At 40.3% G+C, this 13,791-nt stretch overlaps 1 long non-coding RNA gene across 1 annotated transcript in view; it reads left to right on the plus strand.

Moving 5' to 3' along the window:
* LOC133385116 (uncharacterized) overlaps positions 1-13,472 on the plus strand; it is a 35,012-nt gene extending 21,540 nt beyond the window's left edge. Inside the window, exon 3 of the long non-coding RNA XR_009762778.1 lies at positions 13,117-13,472. This is a non-coding gene — a long non-coding RNA (uncharacterized LOC133385116). The remainder of the gene's footprint in view (positions 1-13,116) is intronic.
* The last annotated feature ends 319 nt before the right edge of the window (positions 13,473-13,791 follow it).

Raw genomic sequence — 13,791 nt, forward strand, 5'->3', positions numbered from 1 at the left:
ATGGTTAAATTCACCTCACTGTGAACTCCTGCTTTTGCCAAAACTGGCCTGTGTGTGATTAACTTTAATTAATGAGTATATTGTTCGGAAGCAAATGAGCATGTAACCTATGATTGATGTTTTAAACCATTTGATCCTGGGAAAGTAATTATTAGTTGGCAATGATAAATATATATTCTTCCTGTATTTACTTTATATATAAAGTAATTATTAGTTGGCAATGATAAATATATATATATTCTTTGCCTAGTGGAAAACTTTGAAACATTATCAAAGTAGTAATGAGAGAAACTTTGGGTTTTAAGATGTTCCAGTGTGTTTAATTTCAGTCTTGACAAACAGAATACAAACGTTGTAAGTGGGTTTTCATGGGGAAAAAAGGTATTCTGAAGTAGTTTGCCTTTTCCATTCCCCTGGGGCTGAGAGATAGTGGCTGGTCAGAATCACCCAGTGCCTTTCTTAACTGTGTGGTCTTCAGTCACAGTCCGGTACTTTAATCTGGCCTGGAAAAGCATTAGTCAAGGGGGACAGCAGAACAATGGTGATATTAGTAAGACAAACAGAATATTGGAATAAGAAGTATATTAAGACAATGACAAATTACCCGTACACGTGTTCATATAACTAGAGAGTAGAATTACCTAATGTTTTTTTATTGGTTTGGACATATTGCAGAGGAGAGGAGCTGTTATGTTATGTGGGCAGGAAATTGTGGGATTGGTAAACTAATGTCACATGCGTACTTAGTACTGTATAAAAGAGCCATGCAGACTGTGCCTCATTGCAGTCCTCACCAGGCACTCTGGGAGGCTGACCCTGCGTACACTTGTAAAGAATAAAGGCCTACCTTTATGCTTCAGGCCTGTGTCTTCAAATTTATTCAAGGACTCCCAGTCCAAGATCCCAAAAATTCTCCATCATTGTAATGTTGATACATTCCATTTCTTGCTTGATAATTTCTAACTTTTCCTGGTTCATGCTTCTCACATTCCATGTTTCTGTTGTGTGTGTTGTACAACTCTAGACTCTTTCACATCTGTGTGCATCAGCCTCTGGGCTTCCTTTCAGCATTGACCCAGCTGCATCATTAGTCACAGCGCTACTCGTACTTGTCCTTTTTTCTTCCCCAGTGGCTTGTTGAGTGCCTTCTGACCTGGGGGTTTCATCTTCCAGCACTATCTCGTGTTGCATTTTGGATATTCTGTTCTTAGGGTTTTTGTGGTAAGAGGTATTCAGAGGTGGTTTACCATTGCCTTCCTCTGAGTTTGGATGCATCTTAGTAATAGCAAGTTGTTTTACTTTATTGTTTTCATACTAAATCTTCCGTGTTCTTTTTTTGCTGTCATGTGTCTCCTGAATTTATGGGAGGAGAGAACCTGAAAAATAAAATATGTTAAAATATATGTGACACAAAAGCATACTTGCATACTTTCTGTTGTAGTTCTTTATTACACCTAGTGTCTATATTGAAGTACATAAAATACTATTGGAAACATAGGCCAGTACTGACTTGTGGCAGTCAATATGAAGTGGGGCTTACATGCTGACCCTTTGCCATAAGGATTTTTTTTATCACAGCTGATTTACATGGACTACTCGAAGGCATTGTGCTCTAAAGTTCTTCTCCGTTGTTTTAAGATTTAGTATTTCAGCATCTAATTCTCAGGAGATTTAATTTCTTTCTCTGCCTAGCCAAGACTTCAAGGATTTTGCATAGATATAGCTATGGGCAACTTTTCATTCATTCTGCTAGATTCTAATTTCAATGTGCTGACTTCAACAAGCTATTTGTACTCACAGTGATATAATGGCAAACTTGGGACTTTCTTCATGATATTACATCTGTGAAAAAGATTGGTGTGAAGAACAACTTAATACTATTTTGAAGAGACAATCATTTTGCAGTAGAAAGTAATCCCTACATAAATGTGAGACAGTTGCCACATCACACCATTGGAGTGTTTCACAATTTCCTGTAAAACACGATAACTGCCCACCCAATTCAGATTTAGTACCAAATTTTCCATTAACTTACTTATTCTCTATTTCCCAGGGCTATTTTTGAAAATGGATTTTTTTAAAAAAATCTGCCTCTAAAATATTGATATTTTATCATTTCTTTATTTTGCATTTCCTTTCATTTATCCATATTTCCTTTCAAAATATTCATATCAATATTTTTGCAAGGTAAAAAAAACAGATCGGTAAAAGCAGTGACTAGCAATCAAAAAATAAATTCGAATAGAAACAACCTATTAGGTCAATGGAATGTTTTTGAACTGGCACCGGCCAATGGATCCTACTGCCATGTGGGCATAAGAACCTTTCTTAATTTATAATCAGAGAGGTATTAGACTCAAGCCCAATTGTAAGCAAACTGTGATGTTCTCTCAGATGCACCAGAAAAGACAGATATCAGATTTCTTCAATATAATGTTTTCATTTATTTTACATTCAGAAGGAAGTATTAGTATTTACTTTGTCATGGTCCTGTTCTGCCTCACACATAACTCCCATCTGCAGTATGCCTCTGGTTGAAGCTCCATCCTACATAAACCTCCCAGACGTTCTCCATCCAAAATATAACAAACCTCTTAAAGGAATATCACCACCAAGGATGGGATCTGGTGGCTGTTTAAAAGCATTCTGTTGACCTAACAGACTGGTATCAATTAAAGTTCATTTTTTGTCTGCTAGGTTTGTCCTGATCTATTTTTCCTTTGCAAAAAAAGAGAGATAATAATATAGATAATTTTAAAGGATATATCAATATTTTGAAAGGAAATATTAATGAAAAGAAATATTGATAAAAATATTGTTCCTAATACCGATATTTTAGATACATCCTTGAAAATAGCCATGGAATATTGCTACATAAAAATCCAATCTGCAAAGAAAGAGAATAAGCAAATTAATGGAAAATTCAGTACCAAATCCAAATTGGGCAGAATTCTAGTACATCCCTAATCACCATAGAAACTATTCTTTCTACGGCAAGACATGGGGAATGCTAGTGTAATAAGACTGGAAGAAGAGGGTTAATGGAGCCAGAAGCATTGCTGGAGATCCCCTTTATAGTTAGTAGCAAAGCTGTCAGGCATGTGTTTTGTTATAGAGAATGCAGGTAAATAGCTCAAGAAGGGTAGAAGATGATTGGAGAAGGTCCATACATATTCCATCTTCCAGTCAGAAAGCGGAGGGGAGCTAGCAGGGAGAGATATGAGAGGTTTTTTTGGGGGGGGGATCACTGTAAAATGCTCGCTGCCTGTCTCTGGAGATCTGATGTGGAACAGTGGAATCTGCTGTCATCGTGCTTGAGCTGTGTACCTTTACCTCTACTCAACCTGTATTACAAAACATTATGTCCACTGGCCCCCTTCAAAAGGAAACCAAACCCAGGTAAGTATTGTACCCCTGGAACTTCTGACCATGTAGAGAATATAGGTGAGTGCAACAATACAATAAAACAGTTACTAGGGAGAAGCCTCCCCCAGTCTTCAATTGTTTCAGCTGCTACTTTGCTTCTGAATCTCTGGGTCACAGTAGGTCTCGGAGGAATTAACCCTGACCGAGAAATGGCTGCAGGAGCAGCCAGATGCTAGTCCCTCACAAGGTGGTGTTCCCTTACTTGGGCTACTGCTAGAGATGTGTCTTACAGTTTATGGCTCTTGGTGGCAGATTCAAGAGGCATTGATGGAAAGGTGTTTAATGTCATAAAGGCAGTAACGTTTATTGTCCAAAATGTAGTATTTTGCTGTTCTTAAAAAATACCCTGAGCAACTTAAAACAAATAAAATCATAGCACAACAATAAATATTTACCTAAACAAAAACACCTATATTAATAAGCAACAACAGAAACATCAGCATAAAGGAGGAAAATAAACCATAAAAACAACAGTTGATAAAAAAAGGAAAGAGAACATAATTGGGTAATTCTATGAAAATGTCAACCTGCAGGCCCATTTTTCATTTTCATATATGGTTAACATGCTGTATATAATTTTCAAGACAATTTCCCAAAGTTTCATTATCTGACAGTTTTTCAAAATAGCATTTTACATCATGATTAAAACAACCAGAATTGTGGCATGCAAGATGACTCAGAATTTCTCTATTTTTTGCCCAATCTTCAGTTATAGACCTTTCCAAGAAAATAGACAATAGGTTAATGACTTTTTATTGTATTGATAGTTTTGCTTTCTCATTTGATAAACTGAGAAGTAATTTAAACTACGAATAAAATCAGATGAGCTTAGGACAATAAAACTTATTTTGGTTAAGTGTGTTATGTTGGTCACAGAAACACATACTTTTGTTCCTTCTCAACAAATGAAAAGAAAAATCTGTAAGTTTTAACATTATTATCTTCTTTGAGTTTGTAAGCATTAAGAAAACGTGAAGAGATGTTAACTGAAATATATTTTACATGCTGTGTTCTTGTGACATAATACAACAATGTGCAACTTACATAAGCATAATTCTGTTGTCATGTGTGTCATTTAAATCTCCTTTTATTTTATTTATTTAATTTATTTTAAAAAATTATATCCCGCTCTATTTTCAAAGAACTCAAAGCGGCAAACAAAGCAATCAAATACAAGAGTTAAAATTAACATACTAAAAACAGTATTAAACTAAACATAATCAGCATAAAAGCCTATCAGAGTTAAAAAACATTTTATACATCACTTAAATTAAACGCTTGACGAAATAAAAACGTCTTAACCTGGCGTCGAAAAATTAAAAGAGAGGAAGACAGCCGCACCTCAACTGGTAAAGAATTCCAGAGTATGGGAGCAATCATGGAAAAAGCCCTTGTTCTGGTTCCCATCAGCTGAACTTTAAAGGTTGAAAGAATTACAAGAAGAGGATCACTAGAGGACCTCAAAGGCCGAGAAGGTTCGTGGAAGGAAATACGATCAGATAAATAGAGAGGGCCCAAGCCGTGTAAGGCTTTGAAGGTTAAAACTAGTATCTTAAATTGGGCCCGGAAGCAGATCAGCAACCAGTGTAATTGTTGTAATAAAGGGATTGTGTGGGCCCGTAGGCCCGCTCCTCTTAACATTCTAGCAGCCGCTCTTTGAACCAATTTAAGCTTCCGAGCTGTTTTCAGAGGCAGCCCTACGTAGAGCGCATTGCAGTAGTCTAGCCGGGATGTAACTAAGGCATGTGTTACCTTCGACAAGTCGGATATCTCCAGAAACGGGCGTAGTTGGCGAACCAGTCTTAATTGGGCAAAAGCACTTCTGGAAACTGCCGATACCTGGGCCTCCAGGTTCAACGCAGAATCCAGAAGTACACCCAAACTGCGTACCTGGGTCTTCAGGGGGAGTGCAACCCCATCTAACCTTGGTAAATTCCCTATCTCCAGATCAATCCCACGACTAACGAGGAGCACTTCTGTTTTGTCTGGATTTAATTTCAGTTTATTCAACTTCATCCAGTCCATTACCGAAATCAGGCACTGGTTTAGTGGCCGGACAGCTTCCCTAGCATCTGGAGGGAAGGAGAAATAAAGTTGAGTATCATCAGCATATTGATGGTATCGAACTCCAAACCCCCAGATGACCTCACCCAGCGGCTTCATATAGATGTTGAATAACATCGGGGACAGCACCGAACCCTGAGGGACTCCACATATTAGGGGCCAGGGGTCCGAGCAGAAGTCACCGAGTAAAACCTTCTGTGACCTACCCTTCAGGAAGGAGCGGAGCCACTGCAAAACAGTGCCTCGTAGCCCCATCTCAGAGAGACGGTCCAGAAGGATACCATGATCGATGGTATCAAAAGCTGCTGAGAGGTCCAGGAGAACCAACAGGAAAACACTCCCCCTGTCTAATTCTCTGCGAAGGTCATCAACCAAGGCGACCAAAGCCGTTTCAGTCCCATGGCCAGGCCTGAAGCCGGACTGGAATGGATCGTAGTAGTCTATATCCTCTAAAAAACGTTGGAGTTGAGTGGCGACTACTCGTTCGATGATTTTACTTAAGAATGGCAAATTAGAAACTGGACGAAAGTTATCTAAACGTAGGGGGTCTAGGGAGGATTTTTTCAACAATGGTCTTACAATAGCCTCTTTTAAGCATCCAGGTAAATAACCTTGCTGGAGAGAGGCATTAATTACCCCCCGGACCCAATTAGTTAGTCCCCCTCTGGCCTGCTTTATGATCCAAGAAGGACAAGGATCAAGCAGACAGGTGGTAGATCTCATCTCACCAAGGAGCTTATCTATATCCTCAAGATGAACAAGCTGAAAAGAATCCAACTTAATAAGACAAACAGAATCCAAAGGTACATCCCTAGAGACTGCAACAATATTGGCATCCAAGGCGGAACGAATCTGAGCGACTTTGTTCTCAAAGTGCCAGGCAAATTCTTGACAGCGAATAGGTGAATGGCCAACGGAGGGCTCAAGATGGTCAGGGTTAAGCAGACCTTTGACCACCTGATAAAGTTCCGCTGGCTGGTTGTCAGCAGAAGAAATAGAGACTGAGAAAAAAGTTTGTTGTGGAGTACGCCTAGCTGCAGCATAGGTCTTAGAAAATTCCTTAACACAAAGTCTATCAGATAAGCTCCGAGTTTTCTGCCAGCGTCGCTCTAAACCTCTGCGAGTGCGCTTCATAATCATCAGCTCATTGGAAAACCATGGAGCTGATCTGGTTCGGAAACACACAAGAGGGTGCTTAGGAGCGATAGAATCCACTGCTCTGGTCATTGCATTATTCCATAAATCGACCAGGGCTTTGACTGAATCATTTACTCGAGAGACAGGAAATTCCCCAAGAGCTGATAGAAAACCGGCAGGTTCCAATAATCTCTTGGGACGGATCATTTTAATAGGTCTCTTCTCTCCATGCAGGGCATGAGATACAGACAGTTTAAATCTGATCAGATAATGATCTGTCCATGACAATGGTATTATTGCCAGATCATCTACTCCCAGATCGCTCTTGTCCAATCCTGCATAAAAAACAAGATCTAAGGTGTGCCCTGCAACATGAGTGGGGTCTGAAATTAATTGAGACAGCCCCATGGTAGTCATAGCAGCCATAAAGTCCCAGGCCGCTCCATGAAGAGAAGATTCGGCGTGGATGTTGAAGTCGCCCAGAACTAAAAGCCTGGGAGACTCCAACATCAGCCCCGAAATCAGCTTGGAGAGGCCAGGTAAAGAGACCAATGGGCAGCGGGGAGAGCGGTACACCAGCAAAATCGCTATTCTATCACATCCACCAAATTTTAGATAGAGACATTCAAACCCAATAGTTTGTAGGAGAGGGCATCTGGTCAGAGAGATAGAATCACGGTGAACCATTGCAACACCCCCTCCGCGACCTCCGGGTCTCGCCTGCTGTTGAACAGAGAAACCAGGTGGACAAAGACCGGTGAGGTTAACCCCACCGGGTTCATCCAACCAGGTCTCAGTAATACATGTCAGGTTGGCATGTTCATCCAAGATAAGATCTTGGATGATCGCAGTCTTGCCAGTCACCGACCTGGCATTGAAAAGCAGGACTAGAAACCCAGGGGCATTGTCTTCTGAATATATCTGTCTATTTGGCTGGGATAGACGAACAGGGGTTAACAACCAACGCTGGGCTGCCTTTGTTTTGGAGCGGTAAAGTGGTTTTCTCCAATTATATCTCCCTTTTTCAGATATAATTGCTATAGATTTTCCCTCTAAGGTCATCAATGGATCCAAACCCAATTTCCATGACATTGATAATGATGGACACGATAACAGACCTGATTGGATTGTATGAGGTCAAGGCAAGTTAGGTTCTTGTTGATGAACTAAGGCTTCCAAAGATAGTGTATGTCTGGGAGTAATCAAGCCTGACTGAACTTTAAGAGAAAGGCCTAAATCAGAATCTTCCATAGAATATAAGGATTTCTTGGCCTGTAAAGTTCCAAGAAGTTTGTGCAGATCGTTAATGATGTCTTGCTGGACACAATCCGAGAAACTAGAGAAATTAGCCAATAGTTCCTCGGTTCCGTCGCCAGACAATATAAAATGAGTAAGAGTAAGAAGATTCTATACTCTTTCCTGCCTACCCTGTGGGCTGCTATAAACTCACACTAACAGCCATCCCAATTCCAGTGAGTAATAATTGACAGAGAGAAAACACACATGGTTTGGTCTACCTTCACAGGTAGCAGTTTGGGAACAACAGCAATTGAAGCTACACTTCCCAGTATGTGAATTTTATATTACCACTATTGGGCAAGAAAGAAACTGTCATACAACCAAAAAGGTGCATCATCAGTGGGTCTACAGGGGTTGAGCTGAATGTATGGAACCAGTGTTGTTGCTTCTATGGATGTAAGAGAGTGAGGTTAATGGCAAATAAAATGCAAATAGGAAAAGAAAAACAAGACAGTGATGATTTCCTAACTGCAATACCATACCAACCACAAGATTCCTATGAGTAAGGCAGAAAACTCAGCATCCCACAACCAGCCAGGAATCCTAACCAAAAGCCAAAACTAAAAATTCCTGGCAGCCACTCAGCCAGGGTCACAGAAATCCCCATGCAGCACAACCTGACCCAGGGGCTGCAGTTACTGCAGAATGCTGTGGCATGATTGCTGACATGAGTGACATCCTATCAGCACATAATACCTCTGCTCTGAAATGTGCACTGATTGCTGATTTGCTACCAGGCCAAGTTCAAGGTGTGCTTTCGATGTGACAGGTGCCACATAATACTTGTTCAGCTCTTGTAAAAAAATCAATCCCTTAGTGTGGCAGCACCTACCCTTTGGAACTCTCTGCCTATTGACATTAGGCGGGTGCCTTTATTCTCTTTTTGGCATCTGCTAAAACCATTTTGTTTCTACAGGCATGTAGAAGCTATTATGTTTTTTCTATGTTTTTGACTCATTGTTGAAAGATGGAAATGGACTGCCTTCAAGTATATCCCAACGTACAGCTACCCTATGAATAGGGTGTTCATGGTAAGTGGTATTCAGAGGGGGTTTACCATTGCCTCCTTCTCAGGCTAGTCCTCCCCAGCTGGCTATGGCCTGCTCAGCTTGCCGCAACTGCACAAGCCAGCCCCTTCCTTGTCCACAACTGCCAGCTGAGGGGCAACTGGGCTTCTTGAGACTATGCAGCTTGCCCACGGCTGCACAGGTGGCAGGGAACGTAACCCCTGAGCCACTCACTGTGGGGGTGATCTTTATCTGGCCCTTTACACCCAGGAGACATGAGCGGGGATTTGAACTCACAGACTGTGGACTCTCAGCCGGGCTCTCCTCCCCACTGTGCTATACCAGCTGTTGACTCATTGTTAGTTTGATCATTTTGAAAGTTTTTAAATACTGTCTTAAACTGGTTTTGCCAATAATATTATTATTTTAATTCCTTCTGTAAACCACTTTGACCTTTTCTTACAATATAGCAGTATATAAATGTTGTAAATGAAATACATAAATAAATTTTGGAATCACTGTGGCCCTTGGGTCTCTTTCCACTCTTAGGAACAAAGGAATCTGTCTTATACTGACACAGGCCATTTGGTACCATCTAACTCAGTACTGATGACATTGACTAGTATTGACTATTCAATGGGATTTGCTCAAACAGGTGATAAGAAACGTCACTCACCTAACCCAAAATTCAGAATCATGCTGCTGTAAGCTGTTTTGCAAGTGTTTTATAATTGATTTTATGGTTATTGGATTTTAAATGGATTTATTTCTTGTTGTGAGCTGCCTTGGTTCCCAATCAATAACCTTACCTCACAGGGTTGTTGGAAAGCCTGCACATACACATACACTGGAGATGTAAAAATACATACACCCAATATAATAGTTTATTGTCAAGACTAGTTGGTCATTGCAGAACATTTTTTTAAAAAAATCAGTATTAGTTTCCTACAAAATAAAAGCAGTGACAGCTAAGTAAGCCCTGCTTAATTGCTTTAAAAATAGGATTGGAGGGGGGAGAGAAAGATTTACAACACAAACACAATCCTTTGCTTTGTTCATTCAAAAGCCCCATTGATTTATAGCACAATCCTAACCATGCCTACTCAAAAGTAAGTGCTATTGAATTCAATGGGGTTTACCTCCAGGTATGTGGGATTAACATTGCAGATTTACTCCCAGAAAAATGAGTATAGGATTAAAGCTTCATATTGTGAAGTTTTTCAAAACAGGCTATGAATTAAAGAAATAAACTGCCACCTTCAACAGCCCAGGAAAATTTAAACTTGTTTGACTCCTTGTAATTAGAAAAGTATAACACATTGTAATGGCATCAGAAGCTGCATGTACACTTCTTAAAAATTTCTGTTCAAAAATTATTTGAAAGATAAAATGTATAATATGCTCTTTTTGCAAGTAATTAAAGAACCCTGCATGTACACTGTTGTTAACATCATAACTGACATTGTTTACTGTGCATGCCTATCAAGATCCTGCTGTGATCTTTTCTTCTAGATCTCCTGCACACACAGAAAAAGGGACTTTTGCTACCGTTGAAAGCTATAACTCTATGAGATTTTCAGACAAGCAGGAAAAGGCAACAGTTTTCTGGATTTGCAATGGGTTCTAGCTAATGCCTGGAGGTCGACAAATCCCTTGTCAATCACATCCCTGACATCACTCAATGGCTGAAAGGGTGGTGTTAGAGCAACCAGCTACGAGCTGATTTAACAGAAGTTGCCTGGGGGGGGGGGCTGACATTTTGGTGTATATTTCTTGAACCAGACAACCTAGGAACTTAATTTTTAAAAAATGAAAGCTGAGGGTCTGGACATTGGGGTGACTCAACTGGAGACCTGGAGAGAACCTCAAAAATCCAGGGTCTCCAGGCGAAAACCGGAGAGCTGGCAACCCTATCCAGCACTCTGCTCTCACAGTGGCCAGTCAAATAAATTACCCCAAGAGTAATTTAGTACTGGGGACATTCTGTTGTCCCCCTGACCAAAATGCTGAGGAAGATTTTGAGATGAAAAATGAAATTAAGGAAGCATCCCAACTAGAAAATGATGTAGTAATGAATGACTTCAACTACCCTGACATGTACTGGCTACATATGTGTTGCAGTCATAACAAAAAGGTAAAATTTCTAGATACCCTAAATCACTTTGCCCTAAAACAGTTGGTCATGGAATTGACCAGAGGGACAGCGACCTTGGACTTAATCTTAAGAGGCACCCAGAACCTGGTGTGAGATGTAAGTGTTGTTGCACTGATTGGGAGCAGTGACCATAGTGCTATTAAATTAAAAATACATGTACATGGCTAATTGCCAAGAAAATCCAGCACGTTCACATTTGTCTTCAAAAGAGGAAACTTTCCCAAAATGAGGGGGTTGGTAAAAAGAAAGTTGAAAGACAAAGTTCAGAGGGTCAAATCATTCCATAATGCTTGGGAGTTGTTTAAAAATACAATATTTTTAAGTATTTTAAATGTTTTAAAGAAATTTAAACTTTTAAAGAAATGTGTCTTTAGATTACCAGTCTAAATAAATAAATATGTATATTTCTCAGGTGCATGCATGCACGCCTGTGCACGTGCGCACACACACATATCCCCCCCATCTTCCTAATCTATGCTGTATGGAATACTTTGCATATGTGGTTCTCTGTCTAAGAAAAGGTTGCTCCATCCCTTCAATGAAACCTTGCTGGAAGGAAATGCAAAAGCTGGCACATCTGTAAAAAAGCCAACAGTGTGCTTTCACCTTTAGCATTCAAGTGTGTACCTTTTGCCATTAGCCTGATGTCCGCTAGCTCAGGAAGTCAATTCCGTATTTGCTTCCAGAATTCATAGTAACATACTATGCAGATGTTATGCTATTAAGGTGGCCACATGAAGATTTTTAAAAATGTGTTCTTATAACAAGTCAGTTATAAGTTGGCAACACTCAAAAGAGGTGTTATACTGGAAACATAAGTCAGCATTGCTACATACAGTCTATCCCTGCTATAAGATTCATAGAATCATAGAGTTGGAAGGGGCCTATAAGGCCATCGAGCCCGACCCCCTGCTCAATGCAGGAATCCAAATTAAAGAATACCCGACAGGTGGTTGTCCAGCTGCCTCTTGAAGGCCTCCAGTGTTGGACAGCCCACCACCTCCCTAGATAATCGGTTCCATTTTCGTACTGCTCTAACAGCTGGACGTTTTTCCTGATGTTCAGTAATCTGGCTTCCTGTAACTTGAGCCCATTATTCCGTGTCCTGCATTCTGGGACAAGCAAGAAGAGATCCTGGCCCTCCTCTGTATGACAACCTTTCATGTACTTGAAGAGTGCTATCATATCTCCTCTGTCTTCTCCAGGCTAAACATGCCCAGTTCTTTCAGTCTCTCCTCATAGGGCTTTGTTCCCAGTCCCCTGATCATCCTTGTTGCCCTCCTCTGAACCCCTTCCAGTTTGTCTGCATACTTCTTAAAGTGTGGTGTCCAGAACTGGATGCAGTACTCAAGATGAGACCAGTGCTGAATACAGGGGAAGCAATATTTCATGTGATTTGAAAACTATACTTCTGTTAATGCAGCCTAAAATAGCATTTGTCTTTTTTGCAGCCACATTACACTGTTGGCTCATGTTCAACTTGTGATCAGCAACAATCCTAAAATCCTTCTCGCATGTAGTATTGTTCATCCAAGTATCCTCCATCTTATAACGGAGCATTTGGTTTCTTTTTCCTAGATGTAGAACTTTGCACTTATCCCTGTTAAATGTCATTCTGTTGTTTTCAGCCCAATGCTCCAGCCTATCAAGATCCCGTTGAATTTTGTTTCTGTCTTCCAAGGTATTAGCTATCCCTCCCAATTTTGTATCATCTGCAAATGTGATAAGCATTCCTTACACCATTTCATCCAGGTCATTAATAAAAAAGTTGAACAGCACTAGCCCAGGACCGAGCCCTGTGGTACCCCCGTCATTACGTCTCTTCAGTTTGAGAAGGAACCATTGATAAGCACTCTTTGAGTAGGATTTTGTAGCCAATTCTGGATCCACCTGAGAGTTGTTCCATCCAGCCCACATTTAGCTAGTTGCTAATCAGAATATCATGGGGCACTTTATCAAAAGCTTTGCTGAAGTTGAAATATATTATGTCCACAGCATTCCCACACTTTCCCCTTGATTTTTCCACAGGAAGGACAACCTAAAGGCCAGGAACAAGACAAGAAAGAGGGACTCTCAAGAAGGAGTTAACAAACCCTATAATACTTATGTTCTGTCTGCCCTTCCCTAAATCTTTAGTATGCACAAGTTTGTTTTTCAGGTGGAATCTATAACTGAGATATCTAATGAAGCATCAAAGCCAAGCTCAGGAGCTCCCTGTCTTTACCAAAGCTGTTCATATCATGAAGAATCAGAACACAGGGACAGGCCACTGGTGAAAAGGGACTGTAGCTATAGGCAAAGTCAAGTTTTCGAGTCTGGTATTCCTGAGGAGCTCTCAAAAAACCATGAGACAATTCATCATCCTCTTCATCTTTTTTATTTGTATGCTGCCCTTCCACAAAAAATTGTGCTCAAAGCAGCTTACAACAAAGTAAACAACAATTACAAAAACAATTTCATAATAACAAAAACAATAAAGCAGCAGTCATAAAACAGTAACAACAAATATCACAGCAAACACAAAAACCTTTTCAGCACTATAAATATATTTAATTAAACAGATTAAATTTCATTCATATAAATTAACACACTCTCTGGACGGAGGAGGCATGACGAGGAAAGTCACTTCCTTTCCCTTCCCCTGGCCTGGCCCGCACATCCTCTCCACCAGTGAGGGAGGGATTGGCTGGTACTATGCGCCTC

This window comes from Rhineura floridana, chromosome 5 (genome assembly GCF_030035675.1).
Source record: "Rhineura floridana isolate rRhiFlo1 chromosome 5, rRhiFlo1.hap2, whole genome shotgun sequence".
Lineage (NCBI taxonomy): Eukaryota > Metazoa > Chordata > Lepidosauria > Squamata > Rhineuridae > Rhineura > Rhineura floridana.